The sequence below is a fragment of the Fulmarus glacialis genome, unplaced genomic scaffold (assembly GCF_000690835.1).
Source record: "Fulmarus glacialis isolate BGI_N327 unplaced genomic scaffold, ASM69083v1 scaffold41271, whole genome shotgun sequence".
Taxonomy (NCBI): Eukaryota; Metazoa; Chordata; class Aves; order Procellariiformes; family Procellariidae; genus Fulmarus; species Fulmarus glacialis.
In genome coordinates, this window is record NW_009192884.1 from 3,292 (window position 1) to 13,457 (window position 10,166).

Sequence of the window (10,166 nt, forward strand, 5' to 3'; positions counted from 1 at the left end):
ACAGTTGAGTGTTGGTGGCACAGTGAAAGTCAGGGCTTCCAGCCACCTCTGTGGCCCCATGGTCCTGGGCTCAGCAGGAGGGAGTTGACTCGTTACAGTCCTGGTCTGCCGATTGTCCCCACGGCCCCTCTGGCACCTGGTGAGCAGAGGAACGAAGGGGTGTCCTGAGGCGGGTGGGAGACCAGCGGTGCAGTGTCTCCTTTGCCAAATAGGAGCCCTTTGACTCGGGAAATTACCAGGTAGGCACATCCCAGGGACATCAGCTAGTTTGTATTGCCAGAGCATTGCAAACTCGGTAAAATGGACCAAGATATCAACCAGTTCTGTGCAGATGTTGGAGAGTACAAGGGATTTCCAGCATGGAGTGGTGGAGAGCCAGTCCTGTTGTGAAAATGAAATTTGGCTGAGTCCTAGTCTAAGAGATTTAGTGCTGAGATTTTGGTTTACTTAATAGGTCTTTAGCCTTAAATTTTGTTGGGGCTGGAGGGTTTTTTTTTCCTACAGGATAATGGGAACTGGTTTTTAAACTCTTATAATCAAGAATAAAATAAAAGGTCACGAGAAAATACTTGTGCTTTTTTATGAACCATGATTCTGGAAGGTTAAAATAGACCAAAATAAATCAGAAAGAATATGCCTGGTTTTCGACAGACTAATTAGAAGTCCTTTTGAAGTTTAACTTTACTGGCAGGTGGAAGTGACAAGACTTGTGTTAAGAAACAGTGGAGAAACTTCTTACTACAGGGGATAGATTGCTTTTAGAGCAAGGAGTGGGCATACACACTGGGGCAGGGCACTGTAGTTAAGGCAAATGCCGCTGTTCTGTATGCCGCTGTAAGCAATGAGATGATACTAAATATTTGCCAGATCGGGTCCTCAGTGACCCAGCTAAGTCTTCGACGGTCTTTTTTCATAGTATGTCTTCATTCTGGCATACAGACAGAGCAGCAGCACTGGCATTGGTTGAGTACAACCATTTATACCCTACTGCCTAAAAGAACACAGATTTGGTTAGTGTACAGATGGTTAGGGTAAGATACGTAGGGAGAGCAAACCACTTCAAACACCATCCAGTGATGAAAAACTCATCCAAGTTAGTAGTTAGAACTAGCAAATCTCACCAGGAGTTGCTTAATTCTATTTCTGTTGGTGACAGCATGCCATCATTTGTTTGTGTCCATTAACTTCTAGGGCTTTAAACAGAATTTAAATTGGAGCATGTATTAAGGATTTGCCTTGCAGTCGATACAGATTCCTGAGTCAGGGACTAATGTCCATTTGTTTGCATTGCTGCGAAGTTTAGCAACTGTTTCAGATTTTAAGAAACAATAACATTAGCAGTGGCAGGAGAAATACTGTTTGCAGATTTGTCCATGTTTGTGTGGGTTTTTTTTAATATGCCATTTCCTTGCTCTTTCTCTTGACCTGAATGCCACTGTGGTTGTTACAGCTGGAACGACCTGTCCTTTTTTTCATATGGGTTTTAAAGCCTTTTCACCTCTGGGAAGATCGTCTGGGGAAGGAGTAGTTTTCCTTTGCTCAAACAACTGGTATTTAGCAAGAACTTCCTGCTGGCATTCATCCCTGAGTTAATCTGGTTAGAATTAGAGCTATTTGAGAGTTTTTGACACTGTTTTTCATGGGAAAATGCTGATTTGTCAAAACTGAAACAATTTGTGGAAACGTACCAGTTTCCATTAAAGTTTCATCAGGAAACCTTCCCCGCCCCTCCAAGTCCAGGATGGAATTTCTGATATAGAAAGAGAGAGAGAGAAAGAGAAATCATCATTAATCAATAATTAGAATAATCACTGGTCGAGGATGAAAGAAAGGCAGGATCAAGTGCCTGGTCTGGCTCATAGAGTGCACATTTGAATCTGGAGCTCCCCCTATCCACTCTCCCCAGGCTGTTGGAGGTCTGTCACTCTCTCGTTGTGCATGCATGCACAAACACCCCCACACCCACCACTTCAAATGATTTTGGTTTCACTCTGGTGGTGAATATGAAAATGTATGAAATGTTACAGCACTTTGTGGGGCAGGAAAAACATTTTCCTGACAGTGTTTTTTAGGTTGACCTGTAGCCATGTGTTCATTTTCTCCTTGTTGTGTGGGAATGGCAGCGCTCTGAATGACTGGTGTCTTCTAGTCTTTGTTTCATATCCTAATAACAAGCTGTATTCAGAAATTTCTGTCATGCAAAGGAACCACAATTTTTATTACTAACAGATAGCCTGATTCTAGGATTCCAGTTCTCCACTCACCCAGAGTAGTATTTTGGCAAAAATTTGACTGAAATTAATAGATTTCAGGAACAGATAGAGGAGTCTACTTCCTCACTCTTAAAGCATCCTTCAGTTTACAACCCAGCAGATACATTACTACAATGACACCTAGAGTTAACATCGTGCCTTTGAAACGGTAGTCTGGAACCAGAGGTATTAGAAAGCTGTCTTCTATTTCCTACATACCTTCTGTTTGTACCCAAGGACTTTGGCCCATGTCTGCAAAAGAGCTGTTGCCCTGCTCCATAAGTAGACATCTGAGGTTTTAAAGTAAAAATGAAAGACTTATCAAGCAGCCAAAGCCATAAGTTCAGCCAGTGATTTGAAAGTCACACCATATTCTTTCTGGCTTGTTTATAGTCACCAGTAATACAAGTTTTGAAAGATAGCCTCTGCCCTCTTTTCAGTTGATTGGTTCCTCCAAAACATTGCATTGGTGTACCTGTGGGCTTCATTTAATTCAGCAGTTAAACTCAGTTAAAAAAACGGTCTATGCAGAAGACATTATAAAATCCATCTTTTGTTCCCAAGGTCTTAGTGGCTCTGTCAGGGCTTAGACACTTCCTTCTGTTAGAAAAGCAAGTGAATTTGAACAGTACATACTCAGAGAGCAGCAGGAAGGTTTCACAGTCTTACTCCTCGGAGCAACATTTTCCAAGTAAAGACCCAAGTGTGGTTCTTACATGCCTGGGGCACTTTAATGGGCCTCTTTAAAAACTAGCATTGTGCAAGTGGAACGCATGCAGGGCCAGACTGTCAGCTGGCATAAATCAGCTTTACTCTGTTGAAGGCAAGGAACCTACCCTGATTTATACCAGCTGAGAATCTGGCCACAGGATAAATAATAGGCAACTGTATGTTATGAGGCTGTAATTCCCTTGAGGGGGCTTTTGTGATATCAGTCTTACAGGAGCCAGAGTGATCCAGTTCTCTTTCTTGGAGAAAAACAGTAATTTGACTGCAGTGATGTGAAGTCCTCAGAACTTTAGGAAGGAGAGATTTCAGGCAGTTGAGGGAAAAAAGATGTTTCCGAACTTCTAGTATTGTATCATTAAGGATTTTTGCCCAGGAAGGATCATGGGAGGAGAATTTGGGAGGATGGAGATGAATTGATTTGGGATAGGTAGTCCCAAAAAAAGAGAAATGTGTAAAATTTGTGGCCTCATCGAGACCAGGCCTTTCCTTCAAAAGCACTTGCGAACATTTCCCAAGCTGAATGATAACTGAAGCTCCCTCATCACTGATAAGCTGCTGGTGCAGGTGTAATTAACAAGGAAGCAAAGTGGAGAATGGGGAATGAGGACTAAGGGGCAAACTCCTCCTCAGAATGTGGATGTGGTTTTTAATTTTGTTTAAGGTTTCACCCAGAAGGGTCATAAGTGAGCTGGTACTCATTTTATTGACTTAGAAAGAAAAGGGAGTTCAGTTAGATTTTCCAAGAGCTAACCTGTAGCTCTCCTGAGTCTAGATATTTTAGACTGATTAGATATTAGAGATGCAGGTGAGCCACCTCCCTCTGGTTTTAATCCTGCTGTGGATTCCGCAGCCCAGAATGGGAGTAAGCACATCACGCGTCTACGGCACCTGTTGGCAGGGTTAGGTGGTGCCTGGGGCTTTTGGATGATAATGTGGTAATTTTATAGATTTCATCTCACTAACTAATATAAGTACATTTTTAATGTTGCTGTACAAGAGGGTGAACTTTGAAACAGACCACAGATGATTACTAATGGATTATCACTTCTGGTTATTTTCAGGGAAGGCAGCGGAAGCAGCTGTCCAGGATTCTTTTGTTTCTTGAGATGCTGATCTGGTCTGATCCTTGAGGTCTAATTAGTAGCTCAGATTTTATTGACAAGTCACTATATAAAGCTGTAGAACAGCGGTGGTTTTGATAACACAGCTATAATACTTAGGCAACAGTTTAAGAAAGGTCTTAGTGCTCAAAGGGAGCTGAAATTTCTTACCGTTTCGACTGTTCCCCTGGTTTTAGTGTTACCTGGCTGTCCTGATTAACTTCCATATGCTTTGTTGGTGAGATCTCTGGCTGGAGCAAATCTGAAGTCATAGTTACGTCAGGACTTACCATACCTTGTGCACTTAGAGTGCTCTAGGAGAGTAGTGTGTGTGAATGACTTCGGTCCATTGAAGTGCATGCTTGGAGAAATATGGTAGGTGTAACTAGACTTTTTCCCTTTCCAGTTTTTTCCTCCAACTGTCTAGTGTCTTAACATATTCCTTCATTAGATAGTCAGTATCCACTGTGCAATTCCAGGCCATTGCTAAAGGGAGGTTTGTAGTTACAGGTTAGTTTATTTTACTTCAGCTCACTGTAAAGCTACTCATTAACATAGAGTAGCACTTCTCTGTAATGCTGAGCAAGACATTACATGGGCTGCTTTTTTTTTTACCTTTTACCCTAAAATGGACCGCATTGTAAAAATATACATAATTAAGGATGTATCTTTTTCATTATGTTATCAATAGTGATAAGATGGAATGACAGTGAAATCACATGCAGGAGTTCAGCATCTGACCAGCACTGAGTTGCTTCCAGAGTTCACGTGATAGTTGGTCGCTTCCTGCTCTCAGGATGCTCCCCCCTCAGCTCCGTAGCTGTCTTAAGCTTCCCTGTAACATGACTGGGTAGTGACTCCAGGGTGTCCCACTCTTCTTGAGAAACTCATAGAAAGAGTGCAGGAATGAAGAAGTAAATCTTTGTGTCTTTCACTAATAGGAAGAATTTAATGAGGTTTTGAACAGCACAAATTTGTCAATCTATGATCAGGAACCCATAAAGATTTCAGGAGAAGAGCTGTCATATGCAGGTGGTGGTTGATCCTTTATTTCCTTTGGCTGGTTCTGCCTGCAAGCATGCAGCAATTACCCTTCTCATTTGTCTCCTGCATACAAGGAGATCTATGATTCTGCAGTGACTGTGCTGTGGCAGGTGGCCAGCTGCCCTGCTGTGTACCTTCTACCTCCCCACAGTTCCCATTACTGATTTTCACGGTTGCATTGCCTCCTTTTCCTGCAGTGGTTAGAGCCTTTGCCCAGAGAGTGGGAGGCCCATGGTCATGCCACTCCTCAGCTTGAGAGTATCTAAACTCCATCAGTGATGGGCTCTAAGAGGAAGGATCCTTGCTGGCTGAGACTGGGCAGGGCTGTAGGGGCGGCACTCTGCAGAGAAAGGATTGACATGTGTGTGGGTGGTCTCCTGAAGCATGTCAGAGGAGAAGAAAGCCTGTTCTCTGAGGGATTCATTCATTATTCCAGCCCCTGCAGGGTGACTGATATTCTCTCCAGGGATTTCACAGCACAACAAAGAGACTTTACATACAGAATCTTTTTTTCTTTTTTAAACTGAAAACAACCGTTTCTCATCCTCATGAAAAGATCAGAGAGGACCATGTAATAGTCATGACTTTGTAAGCCTCTTTATTGAAGCTTTCACAAAGTAACTAGGTCAGCGATATGTGCTTCTGGGCAATTGAATTTCCCCTCTTCCCCTCAGTCCGTTCTTCCATTTCCGCACCCAACTTTACCACAAGGGAATGCCTTAAGTCAAGAATCTGGGAAGCTGATCCTTTTATTGCATTTGTAGTATTCTCATCTGGTATGTACAGTGCCAGGCCATGAGGCTTGCAAAGCTGGTGTAGCCCAAGTTTGCGTGTAAACAGCAATACCACATTGTCTGGTTGTAAGTAAAGCCATATCTGCTCTCTCTTTGCCTCTAGATAATAGAAAAAGAAAGATGTTTAGTGCGAAAAGATTGGTGAACTATTCTGGAAAAGGGAATACAACTAAAAAGTGTTTCTTCATCATTGTTTTTCTTTCTCCTTCAACTCCTTTCTCACACACTCCTTACTTAGCACATTTTATACTTTCGCCTTGAAGTTTCTGCCTGGCTGGGAGCTTTGCTGTTCCCACTCTTCCCTGAGGCCGCACTGGTACCATGAATATTAGCGCAACAAGAAGCAGCCTAGAGCTTCCCGTATGTACATGTCCCTTGCCTTTAATGTGTATTAAAGGAAGATAAAAATGTGATTCAAATTAAATCACCAAAATCCAAGAACATGGGATTCAGAATGAGGACCCAGGCGTATCCCATGTAGATTTTGAGTTGTTTAAAGACTAGGTGCTTGACCCTAGAAGGAGGATTTTAAAGTATCTCTGTTAAGCATAGAAGACTGCTTCTATACATGTTGGAAGGAGTTACAGGCTCATTCGTTTACATGGGAGGAGGAGGCAAGACTTGTTGGTGACTTGTAACTGAGAACAGCTTTTGCATCTTGACCCGTGGTTAAAGCAGTGAGCTGGGAAGCGAGAAGCCTGGGCTCAGTCTCTTAGTCTCTGGAGACTCAAACCCAGATCTCCAGCTTCCCACGATTTCATCCATTGTATTTTTGATGCCACTGTTAAACTGCAGTACAGTTATTTGTATTAGAATTTCCACCGTTTTGACTAGTTCTGCTTAACATGTGTCAAAAAATTAATGCATTGATGTATTAATTACAGTTTCTATAGACAATTATAGGACTTATGGGAAATGAACAGAGATTGTTTCAACACTCATCTATTGTGATTGGGAAATTGAGGTTCAAAAGAGTAGCAACCACTGTTATTTCTCAACAGAAATTCTGGATTAAAGCCCTCAGAGCATCCAGAAATTCTCATCAGCTTCAAATACCCTGCAAAGTTTAATAAGGTACAGTTAGCACTTTTTTTTCTCCCCTGTTTTTCTCAGGTTAAGAGGCTGTGTACTAGGAGCCGCCAGGGAATGGTGAGGCACAAAGAAGCTTTCGTAGCTTGCTTCAGTTTGGCCATTTAAGGCCTAACTCTTCCCTCAGTTGTCTACGTATATATTATTCATGGTTCAGCCAACTTGCACTTTCCCTAACTTGGCTTTTTTGTTCTGTGACTTGTAGTATAATTGTCAGGCACATACCTACTGGTGGTTTGAAGTCAGAAACATACTGGCCTTCTCATGGGTGAAGGTGGGTAGCAAATGCTAGAAGCAAACCGCTAATTATTTGAAGTATCTTACCCTTGAAAGTTAATGACAAGGCACATTTACCACTATTGTAACCACATACCTAGAAATAGAAAACACTGACACCTGCCTTTCCAAGCTGTTGCTTAGCATGAACAGTTAGACTACCCATACAATCATCACTCTTCCCTTTAAAAGGTGGATTTTGTTTTCAGTTTCCATTTTGTGCTTTTGAAATGGAGGTGTAGATATCTTTGCCCAGAGCAGTAATACCCACTCGATTGTCCTTAGGCCTACAGTGGGTTAGGAAGGCGGTGGTACTGTTTGTTTAGGGAACCATACTTCCTTTTTAGCATTTTCAGGTAAGAGTTTAATGTTAATGATTGCCTGCCTTTTGAAAATGACAGACTGCTGCAGTTTTGAACATAGGAAAAACAAAAGAATTGGGAATAGTACCTACAGCTGCTAGTCCCTGGCTGGATACAGATTTGGTCAGATATAAAGGCACTTTGCCACACATAAGATATCACACATAAACACCAGTAACTGGGAGCATTTGCCTCAAGGCAAATGTAAGGTAGTGCAACCTAGCTAAATCTGCTCTGCCAGAATGCTAAGCTGTGGGTAGGAGAGCTCACGTGGGAGTTCACCACGGTTAGTTGATGGAGAATAAGGTGTTAAGCTGTGCTAACTTGGTATTTTAGACTCTGCGGTGGATGAGATTATGAAATGTGAACAAACATCCATTCCAACAGATGAAAGCTGTAGGTGAACTAAATCACTCCAGAAACAAGGTGTGCATTTTTACAAACAGGATAATTTCATTATTGGAGCCCTGCCAAGGGATCTGATGGACTTCCCAATGTGGATCTCTAAATCAAGACAGGGTTTTGCTTGTTAAACATATGCTCAGAGAAGTTAGGGCTTTGCAAAACTAGCTGAGTGGAATGATTTCACTTGCAGAAAGCCAGATTGGGAATATCATCCCAGCTCTTCCTGACATAGAGGTCCTGTAACCTACGAATCTGTGATGCAGCAGGTTACCACCACCAAGGTGCTGTCACTCATGTCCCTCTCAGAATTAGGACTAGCATCTCCAGAAGTAACAAACAGTTAGGCTACTCTGCTAACTAACCCTGTGCAAGGATAGTTCAAATATGCACAAGTTATAAAATTTTGCATCCAAGGAATTAAAAAAAAGTCTCTATTCCTACAGAGCACTTTCCTCTGGTATAACCTAAGCTATTACTGTGTTTGGAAAGCTTGGAAATGTTGTGTTTTGTGAGAACACTTTTTAAAACATGTTGCGTTCTACATGAGTGCAGTATTTGTGAAAAATGCCCAAGTCTCAGCTTTAGATAATGAGCTGCCCATGTCACTGTTATGGGTTATACCGGAACAGTTATACCAGAAACCATAACAAGGCATGCAACCAGCTCCTGACGTTTAAAGGGATGCTGAGTGGTCCAGCTACTACAGCCAAGTTATGCACAGCCTCCTCAATGACAGTTGTTGAAATAGTATTTTCATGACATAATTATTAGTCCACTTGGCATTTGATTAAAATGATCAAGGCATTTCATAGAAGCCCTTAGACATCCTGCAGACTATTACCGATTTCTACAGTTGAGTAAGTGCCCTCCGGATGAAGGATGATGATGTGCTATATGACCAATATCCAGAACCATTCAGTGACTCTAAACTGTTAAACATCAGCTAGTATAATTTGACATAGCAGCACTCAGAAATCACAGATTAGCATCTGCTGAAGATCTTATCCTATTAAATTTAACTAATACATGTGACAGTAAACATCTTCTGTCCTGCAGTAGCAGGATGAAGAATGTTATGCTGTTGCCAGAAATGAACTGCACTATTTAAAAGTTTATGAAGTGTCATCATATTTTGCTTTTCGTAGGTCTCAGTTGTTAGAAAAAACTGTTGAAGTAATTGGATGAAATTTGAGATATTCAGCTGAAAATTAAGAGGCAATGGAAGGTTTGCTTCTGAGCTGCTGCTTGATACGCTTGGTCTTGTGTTTCTGTCTTATCTCTTCCCAGCTTTCTCCCTGAAACAATTCCTTCAATAGAAGTAATTGTTTAGTAGACATTTAAATTAGTTTCTTTTTTGCAATGTTTTTTCTAAACAAGCTTGTCAGTGTATATGCTGTCTTGGAGTGCTGCTGAAAGATTATGGTCTTGAGAATGACTTAAGATATAGCTTGAGAACCTGAAATAGTGGGTTTACTGAAACAATGACCATATCAAGAGCAATTGGGAGGGGAAAACCCTAGAAATCCAACTCCACGTGTACATTTCACATTCTGAGTTTATTTACAATTTTATTCTGCCTCATCATAAACAAAGTGGAAGAGTCTGCAGTCCCTCACACATCTTCGGGCAGGTAGACTAAACATTTTAGACTGGCAAGTTCCTTCCCACTGAGCTGCGTCTAATGTAGGAAATGTCCTCACCTTACGCTGTAATGCCAACCCTGCTGCGGGCTGGCTGCCACAAGCAGTGAGTAAGGTTGTATTGTTGCATGGAATGAGAGTTGTTGTATTCCTACATGCAGATTTTTTAGTGTCCAGGGCTAATTTTTTTAGTGTGGGGGCTTACCTGCTGGACCATGCGCACATGCAGAAGAGACTGTCCTTAAAATACTCAGTTTTATAGCATAGTGAATTCTTCGCACATATGGTTTAGAAGTAATAGCAAAGAGAAGGACATTTCAGTGAACTTTCAAGGGATGTATTTATGGGTGAAGAACCTATTTGTTTCAGAATGGGCAGGTTTCACCCATAGCTTTTATTTTCCTTTAAGCCCAGTAAAATTTCAGCCTCAAACAGAAATGAAGGAGCTGATTACTCCTTCCCTTATTTCAGCAGG